We start from the raw sequence: 12,865 nt of genomic DNA, 5'->3' as shown, positions 1-12,865 counted from the left end.
GTCTTTACAAACTACTGCCTTTGATATTCACTGCGGACAGCAAGGCTCACAATTAAGATCGAGTCGCAATTGCAGATGACGCAGTCCAGTAGGCAAGAGACATTGCTCAAGTCAACAACACATAGCTGTGGGCCCTTTCAGACCACTGCCTCCGGCCTACACTGTGGTCAGTAGGGCTCACAATTCAGATGGAATCGAGATTGCAGATAACGCAGTTCAGTAGGCAAGAGACACTGCTCAGGTCAACAACACATGGCTGTGGGTCCTTCCTGACCGCTGCCTCCTTCTTACACTGTAGTCAGTAGGGCTCACAATTCAGATGTAGTCAAGATCGCAGATGATGCAGTGCAGTAGACAACAGACATTGCTCAAGTACACAACACGTGCCTGTGGGCCCTTCCTCACCGCTGCCTCCTGCCTCCACTGTGGTGAGTAGGGCTCACAATTCAGAGTGACTCGCGATTGCAGATGATGCAGTCCAGTAGGCAACAGACATTGCTACCAGTGTGGCCAGCCCGGATCACGCATCATGGCTGACTGCACACACGCTAAGTGCTTCAAGTTACACTAACTGTGTGCAGCTCAAGTCAACGCCACGCGGCTGTGGGCCCTTGATGTCTGCTACCCCCGGCCTACAATGTGGTTAGTAGGGCTAACAATTCAAGATTAGTGCCAATGTAAATTGTGTAAGCGAGTATAATCGGTTAAGAAGACTGTATGCTCCTAATCTGTGCAGCTCAAGTCAACATCACGTGGCTGTGGGCCTTTGCTCACCGCTGCCTCCGGCTTACACTGTGGATGCCCGGCGACACGTGGTGCCACTAACCCTGTTCGAAACAAGCCCACAACACGTGGTGCCACTAACACTGTTCAACATAAGCCGTGACACGTGGTGCCACTAACCCTGCTCAACACAAGCCGGCAACATGTGGTGCCACTAACTCTGTTTAACACATGTGGAACTATGTCCTGAGTCCTGAATGGCAGTTACCCCAAGTCCGTGGCAGCGACCACAGCACCAGACTCCCTTTGATCAGTGAGGCATATTTCCATATGCAAGGCCGGCGACACGTGGTGCCACTAACCCTGTTCAACACACGCCGATCCCACATGTGGAACTGTGTCTTGACTTCTGAATTGCAGTGACCCCAACTTCATGGCAGTGACCACAGCACCAGACTCCCTTCGATTAGTGAGGCGTATTTGCTTATTGAAGGCCAGTGACACGGGGTGCCACTGAACCTGAACTGCGCAGGCCAGTGGAGCCACCAACCTATGCATGTGGCTGTGGGCCCTCTGGCCTACACTGCGGTCAGCAGGGCTCACAATTCAGATACAGTTGTGATTGCAGATGGCGCAGTCCAGTAGGCAAGAGACATTGCTCCCAGTGCGGCCAGTCTGCACCAAGCAGCATCAGAGGCTCATACACTCTCAATGTTTCTGGTGCCACTAACTGTGCATCTCAATTCAATGCCACATGGTTCTTGGCCCTTGCTGACCACTACCTCTGGCCTACATGCGGTCATCAGGGTTCACAATTAAAATTAAGTCTTGATTCATTAATTACAGAGTCCAGCAGTCATGTAACTATCACAGGCCTAAAACCTACATAATATCCTTTTAGTATCCTTTCTTCAAGAACTTTTTTTATATCAGTTATAGCTTTAGTACAATCACCAAATTCATCTTCAAGTGCAAATGAACACTCGTTATCAGTCTACACTGCGTGCAGCAGAGTTCGCAATTCGAATTTTGGGCACGTGGTGCCACTAACCCTGTTCAACACAAGCTGTGTCCTGAGCCCTGAATGGCAGTGACGCCAAGTCCGTGGCAGCGACCACAGCACCAGACTCCCTTCGATCAGTGAGGCATATTTCCATATGCAAGCCCGGCGATACGTGGTGCCACTGACCCTGTACAACACAATGCGCGACACTTGGTGCCACTAACCCTGTTCAATACAAGCCGATCCCACATGTGGAATTGTGTCCTGAGTCCTGAATGGCAGTGATCCCAACATTGTGGCAGTGACCACAGCGCCAGACTCCCTTCAATTTTATTTGTTGTTGATTTGTTTAAATAAAATGTTTTATATGTAGATCTATACATGACTAAGATTCTTGTTTGTCCAACCGCACAGGAAAAATTCCGGGCCCAATAGGTTGTTGGGGGTATGTTGGTAATGTGGGAAGAGGGTGCGTTACCTGCTGATGTGGGGAGAGGCAGCGTGAAAGGGCTATCTCTCACAGAAAGAACTCCAGTATGTTTTCAGAAATGCCTCGGACAGATGCCAGCTGACGGACTGCATTACAAAATGGCTTTTCAATGCTTATGTAGTGTGACTTATGAACAGTTCTCACCCAGGCTCGCAGAGGGACAACTGTGGCCCGTCCGCTCGACTCACAGACACAGTAATACGAGCCGTCCACTCCCAAAGGGACAGCAGCGTAGTAGCTCGCAGAGGTACAGGCACAGCAGCATACTAGCTCGCAAAGGTAGAGAGCTGCGAGCTGATGGACTGGCTTCTAACAGCTTAGCTGTGAAGTGGTGATTTTGGGCAGAGTGAGCGTGAAAGGGTTATCTCGCACAGACAGAGCTCTGGTATATTAATTGCCCCTGGGACCTTTTATATTTTCACTCGATGCAAGAAAGCGCGCTTTCTGGACCAAGACCTTTCTCCCTACCAAATTTGGCATAATTCCATTCAGCAGTTTGACCTGTAGCCTTGTCTAAAGTTTCCTATGGAAAATCCATTGAGAAAACCCGTTTTCACCCCCCCCCCCACATAGCTACCTGTTGCAGGAGTACTCACTGTTGGTGTGCAGGTCATTGGTCTAGTTGTCAACATGTCATGGCCACTCCCTGAGGGCAGATTTGCACACACACCACACCCATCTGGCACATGCGGCACACGCCATGTGACCATGCAAATATAATGGATCGACAACGTCACATCCTTTATTGCCGGTGGTGACTGGATGGCGAACGCTCCACGGGTCTCAATCATAAAGAGTCCATGAAAAGTTGTGCAGAGGGTTAGTTGCACCCTGAGTTGTATGGCCATCAGGGGGCTACTACCAGGTGGCGTGGTCTTGAGTTGCACAGGGTTAGTGCCACCCGAAGCTGATGTGGTAGTCAGGGGCCTACCACCATGTGGCGCGGACTTGAGTTGTACAGGGTTAGTGCCACCCGAAGATAATGTGGCCATCAGGGTCCTACTACCACGTGGCGCAGACTTGAGTTACACAGGGTTCATGGCACCAAAAACTGATGTGGTCTCCGCCATTGATGACTCAGGACTCAGCGACATATGTGGGATTGGCTGGGCCACGGAGCGGATCCACATAATGTGCACAAAGCCATGGTGGTGGGACCGGGCCCTGAGCATTCACAGGCACGTGGAGTGCCCACTCGAAGACACTCCAGTAGCAGCAGGTAATTATTTGGTCAAGGATGCGCAGGTGCGGCAGTGTCTCTCTCTCTCCCACTTCCCTCTCTTCACTCTCTCTCTCACTCTCTTCCTTCCTTTCCTTCTATCTGACTCACTCTCCCTCCCTTCTCCCTTTCTCACTCCCTTTCTTTCCTTCACTCTCTTTTTCTCTCTGTTTTTTTTTCCTTCTCTCTTTCTCTGTGTCTCACTCTTTTGATATGCGCATTACACACATCCTTATTTTGTGCTTTATTTTCCAGGCTGTGTCGTCGACATTGATGGACCCGACAGGACTCTTCCGACTTGTTGTTTTTTGTTGAGTTTGTTAAATTTAGTTTGTCCTCTATATGTATGTAAACGGAAAAATCAATAAAGTTTTTGGTTGTTACTTAAGTGCTGTGTGACTCTTTCTGGTTCTTATTACTGTTATTTGGTGGTGTCCATCATGGTGTAAATTTTGGGGCAGTTATCGTGGGAATACTGGTGATGTCTGCAGTTTGCACCAGCTTCTGAAAAGTGTGTTAGATTTATCTCAACTTTAGTTGCATTAAAGTGTTTATTATGAGATGCAGAGTAGGCGTTCCCATGCAAAAACACACGAGGTGCACCTTTGTGATTGATTCTAAATAGTAAAATCCTGTATTGAATTGCACTGTGGTAGTGGGTGCATTTGCAGTGTACACAAAATCAATGAAGAAATCTCATTGTATTTATATTGATTGAGAATAGTGGGTCAGGTGCTGGATCTTGACGGGATACACTGCCCAGTTTGTTTATTTTTCTGTACACGAAAAAAAACCACATCACAACTTTCACAACGAAAGGCAAAAACTGCGATGCAAAACAAATTCCGGCAATAAGCCGCGTTAGCACCAGGGTATTTACACCTGATTTCTGCTGGTGTTAAGCAGGATGACTACCTGCAGAATGATAGGGAACACAGCAAAGAGCCACACCCGAACACCCACAGGTGCCATAGAGTCAATGAGCATGATACACGGATACCCATGAGGGCCACAACACTCATCGCAACAACCCCACGATCGCCAACGCACCCCGAACCCGCATCTGAGCAAGTGTGCCCATGTGGTCATTGTGTTAGCATGATGGGCACGGGCCCTGCAACATCACAGTGTGCTGTTACCATGTCACCTCAGCATTGTCAGTGAGCCTGGACATGTAGCTACGCACACATCCTTCTGCATGCACAAGCGGCGTGTGCTGCTCCGGCATACTCAGGTCAGTGCAGGGGTGTGCCGATCTGGAAAGGGGAACGGGGTGTCTTGGACATGTCTGCGTGCAAGAAGTGCGGTAAGTGTGTCTCAGTGTTCTGGTCTGGCTGCCACATGGGCCGACGAAGTCAATGTTGTAAAGTGGCATGCACCACCTCCAAACAGGAGTGTCACGGTGTGATTCGAATGCCGCAGCACATGGGCGAATAGGCATTACAATGGTGTGCTGTAAAAGTGCGCAGGATACAACATTGCAGCACACAAATGTGTGCAGGCTCGTGGGAGGGAGGAGCAGCTGTTTGGCAACGTAACACACAGTGAACCCGCCCATGTGCCACGTGCTGGACTTCTCATCCATGATGACCAGGGTCACAGACATCCCGCAACACCCACGACCGGCCTTTGTACACATCCTGTATGAATGCAGCTGGAGAAGTTACTGTAGGGATGAAAGGTTCTATGTCTGAGCTATCTTGCGCTAACACATCTGCTGCTCCGAGAAGGAACTTGCAAGTGGCCAGCCCACCCTTACAGATACGATAATATTTGCATCCGTCTCCCACAGTACGCACTGCCTGATTTGAGAACAATGAGTACACATCCCACCCTCAAAATTTCTTCATCGTAGATAGCGTGCGTGAAATGGCCTTCACACGTACTCCCACCACATCCCTATCCTGCACCCATTGCACACAGACCCGGCTCATCATACCAAGCTGTGCCCTTTCATCCACAAGACTGGCACACGGCAAGCCAGTGCAGCTACAAGCAGAGCCACTGACGCAATGGCAGGGCATCCTGAACACATGGTCGACTCCATTCACGTCCACCTATACCTTGCACATCTGCTGCATGTCCTGGGTGCACAGCCTTTAGCAGTGCTGCGGATCACTTACCAGCTGAGCTTCCGCATTGCAGACATCACCTACTTTCAACCTGTATTGCAATGTCGCACGTGCCTATCCGAGTGGTGCATGGACGTGTGCCTCTCCAACGTGTGGGTAGCTGACATGGATTACGACAGGTGTGTGTGCCCCCTGTTGGCCCACAACCAGGAGTCTCATGGTGATGCCCGTTTATGACATGCATGGATGTTTGACATGCATGTTGGTAACTGGGCCTAGGAGATTGCATGTGTCATGGTATGCAGTGAGCAAATTGACCCACTTTCCAATTCTGCTTTGGTGCACATTGGGTACAGTGGTTGGAGTCAGCACATCTGTCCGGGTCAGCTGACGGATTACGTCGACGACATGTCAAAAATTGTGGCCAACCATCATTCATTGGAGATAGTGGCTTACGCAGCTGCACTTGCATTCATGGACGAGTGACAAGGTACCTGCAACCACAACTCGATGTGCCACATTGCACGTGTCCTGCCGCATCATTGCACGTTGTGCATCTGGTCACATGTCCCAAGACGACAGTGGACATGGCTGCATTGGCGTCGACTCATGTCCGAGGCGCGGACAACCAACACTGCTTGACACTGACGTGTGTTGGTGATGGACTACCCCGAGGTGAACATGGATGCTTTCCTACGTTTCTTATTCAGGCATGCTTCTGAATTTGTCTGCATATCGTGGCACTACTCTTGGCCGTACTGACATGCACTTTTGTTTATAAAGTCTCCACATTTTCACTTGTCTCCAAATGTGTTGTGTCTTCATTTGTATGCCAATGTGTGTTTCACGGACTCTCTGGCTGCCTGCCATACGTGAATTGCTACCCAATCCGGACTCTGGGTTTGTACTTATGCATTCTCATGTGCCTGTTCCGTACTGACTCCTTTGGACGTTTATCTGCCACAGGCAAGTGCATTTGTGTCCTGTGTTCGATTGTGTGAATGTTTGTGTTTGGACAACATTGTGTTGGATGTTGGTGTGCTCTGCTTCCTATGTGTGTGTGCTGCATTGTGTGTGAGATGACCCTTCATGTGAGGTTTTGTTCACCCTTCTCCCTTTCAGGTAGTGTGGTTTTCACTTCTGTGCTTGTTCAGTGGTGTGATGTTGGTGGGTTTTGTGACTTGTGCTCCTTGTTGGTGTGTTTCATTTTGGCCATGGTTTGTCTGTAGTTGTGCTGTACTTAATTGTGCATGTGTGCCATTGTGCCCATCTCCCCCCGTCCCCCTGCTCCCTGCTTGTTCCTCTTCCTGGTGCTGTTTTGTCTGTAATTTTGTTGCTCCACACATAAATACATGTAAAGAACAAATTAGAATAGTTCCTTGATTGTTTTAGATTGCAAAACTTCTCTCTATTGGTTATTTTTGAATTTTCCATATAAACAGTTTTTTTAATATCCAAGGACACATGGAAGTCAGAAGTGCAACGTATTCTATCTACACACTTACTAAAACATTCTACAACACGTGCAGGTTAAAAGTTCATAATTTTTTTTTAAACCTAACGATATTTTTTTGCAACATTTTCTCGAACATTGGTTAAAAGTTCACGATTGTTTTAAGTTCGAACAGTGCCTTCCAAATGCAAGTAGCAGGTGTGGTTGAGTTGAACGAATTTAATCCTATTATATGTGCTCTACGTTTAAACTACTTTTTCTTAACCAATCACAAAGATGCTTTTCCACAAAACGAATGCGCACCCTACTTTTAAAAAACAATGCTCCCAATCAGTTATCGTTTTGAATGAGAAAAAAAAGTAGTTCCCCACATTTAAACATATATCTCTTATTCTACTAACGGACTGCATGAGCTACAGACATCTATCCACACTTCCCAGCCATACCTTCAAAATGCTAGTGTGGATCGTAGGACATAGCTATGTTTTCTGGTGCAAGAGGTATGCAGAACAGAGACGTATTGACTTAGATCTAGGTTTACAAAATGTGGACATTTAATGGATTGGACAAAGAGGATTGAAGTGGCACCAATTGTTGCCTTTGGTTAAAACCTGTTTGCTTCTCCAACACCCTGACCTCATGATTGTGTATTGTGGTGGAAATGACCCAGGCACATTGACTGGTGTAGGTTTGGAAATGCTAATGATAGACACCTTTTGACAATTGATGTTACTTTTGCCTCAAACTGTCTTTGTATATTCCAAAATATGCCAAAGACAGAAGTGGAAATGTTCAAACCAATTTTGTCCGGAGATTGAAAAATCTAGGAAGAATGTCAACAAAGCTGTGTCTGCATACCTTAGAGACCATAGAATGGGGTTGATCTACAGCAACAACATACGTTTTGATATGGCTGATATCTACAGAAGTGATGGAGTACACCTCACAGATCGGGAAAATCAAGTTTTTCTGAATAACCTGAAGCTGTGCATCCGCACTTATATGTAGCTCCAACTAATAAACACAAGGGCTCTTTTTTAAACCACCTTATATTCCCAATATCGGTTCGCAGAGTGACAGCTGCGATCCAGCTAGCACAGGGAGATCTGCGGGCCGTCGGGCAGGCTTTCAGAGGGACAGATGCGGCCCATCAGCTCGGCTTGCACAGGGAGACCTACGGGCTGTCGGCTCACAAACGCACACCAGCCTGCTGGCTCGCAGAGGGAGAGCTGGGGTCTAACTCGCAAAGGGACACCAACGGGCCAATGGCCCTGCTAGGAGAGACACACCTATCACTTAACGGACTAGCTCGCACATGTACAGCTAGGGACACAACGGCTCACAGAAGCAGACCTGCGAGCCAATGGACTGGTATTGTTTTATGTTTTAGGGTTGTACAGTGGTGTTTGTGTACTGTAGGGTGTTTGTGCTGGAGGTAGCGTTTTAGGGTTTAAGCTAGTGCAGTGGTGCTTGGGTAGTGTAAGAAGCGTGCTGGAGGTAGTGTTTTAGAGTTTACGACAATGCAGTAATGTTTGGGTACTGTAAGGAGTCATGCTGAGAGTACTGTTTTGGGGTTTAGGGTAGTGCAGTGGTGTTTGTGTAGTGTAGGGGTCATGCTGGGAGTAGTGGTTTAGGGTTTGCGGCAGTGCAGTGGTGTTTGGGTAGGGTAGTGGGTCATGCTGGGAGTAGTGTTTTAGGGTTTTCGGCAGTGCAGTGGTGTTTGTGTAGTGTAGGGGCTCGTGCTGAGAGTAGTGTTTTATGATTTAAGGTAGCACAGTGGTGTTTGTGTAGTGTGGGAAGTTATACAGCGAGTAATGTTTTAGGATTAAGAGTAGTGAAGTGATGTTTGTGTACTGTTTGGGGGTTCATGCTGGGGGTAGCATTTTAGGGTTTAAGGTAGTGCAGTGATGTTTGGGTAGTGTAAGGGGTCATGCTGAGGGTAGTGTTTTAGGGTTTAGGGCAGTGCAGTGGTGTTTGTGTAGTGTAGGGGGTTGTCCTCAGAGTAGTGTTTTAGTGTTTATGGTACTGCAGTGGTGTTTGTGTACTATAAGGGGTCGTGCTGGGGGTAGTGTTTTAGGGTTTAGGGTAGTGCAGTGGTGTATGTGTTGTATAGGGGGTCATGTTGGGAGTAGTGTTTTAGGGTTTAGGGTAGTCTAGTGGTGTTTTGGTAGTGTAGGGGGTCGTGCTGGGGATAGTGTTTTAGGATTTAGGGTACTGCAGTGGTGTTTGTGTAGTGTAGGGGGTCCTGCTAGTGGTAGTGTTTTAGGGTTTACGACAATGCAGTGGTGTTTGGGTAGTGTAAGGGGTTGTGCTGGGGTAGTATTTTATGGTTTAGGGTAGTGCAGTGGTGTTTGGGTAGTGTAGGGGATCATGCTGGGGGTAGTGTTTTAGAGTTTACAACAGTGCAGTGGTCTTTGGGTAGTCTTTGGGTAGTGTAGGGGATTGTACTGACACACTGACTCACAGAGCTCCGAGCTGACAGACGGGCTTCTAAAGGCATAGCCGGGACCTGGTGATATGAAGGCTCCAGAAGGGGGGCCGTGCAACCCCCCTCCCAACATGAGTGAAAACCCGGGGCTACGCGGACCCCAGGGCACCGCCGCAAACACTGTGAGCCCCCGCTATTATTTTTTAAGAAATACCCCTGGAACCTAGCCGACCCAAGGGCCTCATTAAAATAAAACGCGAGAACCCGTGACCACAGCGCAAACTTTTGCCAATTTTTTTTTTAGTGTTTTTTTGGGCCCTGGGGGTCGTCCTGGGACCCGCTGAGCAGGCCTATGGGGATCAGGGGTTTTCTACTCTGCCCCCTTCTCTTGTTTTATACCTTTGTTTCTCCGTTTTCGGGTGTCTCTCTTCTGCCGAGCCACAAGATGCCTGCCAACACTTCCTGGTTTGGACTACTAGCAGCCAATCACAGTGAAACTCGCACACATGACTTAGGCTCTACCCAGATATCAAACCTTTTATTTTTCTAATTTCTCAAAAACTACTGAAAGGATTTACACCATTTAAAAAAAAAGGTCGCTTTCTGAACAATGCTCTATCTTTTTGCCGAATTTGGGGTCATTCCGTTCAGCAGTTCGGGCTGTAGCTCGTCGCAAAATTTCCTATGGAAATTAACATGGTGAAAACAAGTTTTGGGACCCCCCTTTTTTCTCAGCTCCGCTTGACAAATCACCCCCAAACTCTAAGGATAGGAGCTGACCTGGATAGAATTTTTTTGGGAGAATTTCAGGAAGATTCGTCAAATGACACCAGAGTTATTAGCAAATCAAAAAAGGCTTTTTCTATGGAAACTAGGTTCTAACTATAACTACATACTGGTGACCGGCTGTAGATAATATACATATATATATATATTTCAACAGCAATGAGGTCAGTGGCGCCAGATCGCTCAACAGCGGGTGCAGACTGCGGGCCGGACCCAGGGCCAAAGTTAATTTTCCCACAAAGTTCAGTCGCACACATCAATCCTTCTTTCTCCTGTTTATTTCACGAACAGAGCCAGTCTGTCAACCGACGCGTTTCGGCTTTGCAGCCTTTCTCACGGTAGGGAGACACTACTATCGTCATCTGTTTATAACACTCTATGATTAAAAACAACCCCATTGCCTTCTGGGAGTTGTAGTGTTTTTACATCTGATATCCCAATGACAGAAATAACATTGTATTTAATACATTCAAATTCATCATTGCATTTCTGGTATATTATTGGTATGTTTGCGCATTGCATAAAGGTATAGTACCCATCCCGATAGATATATGAGTCTCTACAAATATTTGTATATGAGTAGTTTGCACATATCTAAAGTATTTCAAGTGAGAACTTTAGCATTTAGTACCACAGTGTTTCTCATTAACCTATCTGCTGCTGGTGTTAGATTAGTATCTATTCGCTCATGTCCAAATAATATACAGATGCAATTACTGCTGCTTTCATTGGCATTTCGTATGATTGTTCCATTAGTACAGTTGTTTCAATTATTGCTTCAGAGATGGGTGTACATTTCTTCATCGTTGTTTAAACCTTTTGGAGTCTTTGTTCGTAGTCGTATTATGTACTTTGACTCCAGTTGCCGTAGTTTCCTTTTCCTGTCTCCTGCTCTTTCATTTAGTGGTATTGTGTCCAATCCAAAGTATTCCATCTTCCTCCAATCATTATCTTGGCATTTGGCGAGATGTTTTGCTGTCGCATAGTTCATATCTTTGTTCTTCACGGCTCTGATATGTTCAAGTATACGCTTTTTGAGCATGCATGTCGTGCTTCCAATATATTTTTTGCCACATACACATTGTATTGCATATACAACAAAGGTTGTTGTGCATGTAATTCTGTGATTTATCTTTATTGTTTTTCCTTCTGGATCTGTTATTTCCTTCTTATTAATGGCAATTTTGCACGCTTTGCAGTTGGAACATTTTTTAAAACCCATTTGTTGTTGTGTCAGCCATGTTTGTTTCGTCGATGTGACAAAGTGACTTTGTACCACCTTGTCCTTTATCGAACTCGCCTTTCTGTATGTGACTTTTGGTCTTACTCCAATTATTTTACCAATATCATTGTCTTGTGTTAATAAGTGCCAATATTTTTGGACGATTCTGGTAACTTTTGTGCTCTCCTTACTGTATGTCAGAATTAGTCTCGGTGCATCCTCGTTTTTCAATATGTTATCATCTCTCTGATTTTTTTCTTGTTCTTTCTTCAGTGATTGTTCTTTTTCCATTTTGGACATTAGAATCTCATCATGTGTTTTCTCTTTCACCTTTTTCTTGCTTTTGTTGAGGATTCTTTGTCTGTATCCTCGATTTTTCAATCTCTGGGCACTGGCTTCTATTTGGGCAGTTGCATCATTTTCCTTTGAGCAATTTCTTTTAATCCTAAGGAATTCTCCGTAAGGAATGCTGTTTATGAGTGGTTGCGGATGGAAGCTTTTAGCATGTAAAATGCTATTTGTGGCCGTTTTCTTTCTGTGCAGCGTGGTTTGTATTTTATCATCATCTATGTATACTGTGGTGTCCAGAAAATTGATCCTTGTTTTACTCACTGTGCAAGTGAATGATAGGCCAATTTGGTTTTCATTTAGTCTTTCAAAGTATTGCATGAATTCTTCCTTTTTTCCATCCCAAATGATGAATAAATCGTCTATATACCGTACCCACAGAACTATTCTTTCCAAAGATAGATGATTTTCAGGGCCCCAGGCTATTTCCTTTTCCCACCATCCCATTGTAAGATTAGCAAAATTTGGGGAAAAGGAAATGCCCATGGCAGTGCCACAGAGTTGTTGGTATAGTTGACTGTCAAAAAGAAAAATGTTATTGCTCAGGCACATTTTGATCATTGTTAACAGCATTGCAGAATGTTGGAGTTCCGTGATTTTCCTTTGCTTTAAAAAATAGGCACATGCTTGTAAACCTATGAATTTTGGGTAAAAAATAAATTGTTGGTATCGTAGGATATTTTTCTGAGATCCATGATAATCCGATTAACAAAATGATCATGGATCTCAGAAAAAATCTGGATGAATGGCAGTCACACAACTTGCTTATTTTTTAAAGCAAAGGAAAATCACGGAACTCCAACATTCTGCAATGCTGTTAACAATGATCAAAATGTGCCTGAGCAATAACATTTTTCTTTTTGACAGTCAACTATACCAACAACTCTGTGGCACTGCCATGGGCATTTCCTTTTCCCCAAATTTTGCTAATCTTACAATGGGATGGTGGGAAAAGGAAATAGCCTGGGGCCCTGAAAATCATCTATCTTTGGAAAGAATAGTTCTGTGGGTACGGTATATAGACGATTTATTCATCATTTGGGATGGAAAAAAGGAAGAATTCATGCAATACTTTGAAAGACTAAATGAAAACCAAATTGGCCTATCATTCACTTGCACAG

This window comes from Triturus cristatus, chromosome 11, assembly GCF_964204655.1.
Source record: "Triturus cristatus chromosome 11, aTriCri1.1, whole genome shotgun sequence".
In the NCBI taxonomy this organism is placed as follows: Eukaryota; Metazoa; Chordata; class Amphibia; order Caudata; family Salamandridae; genus Triturus; species Triturus cristatus.
This window is presented reverse-complemented; position numbering follows the sequence as displayed.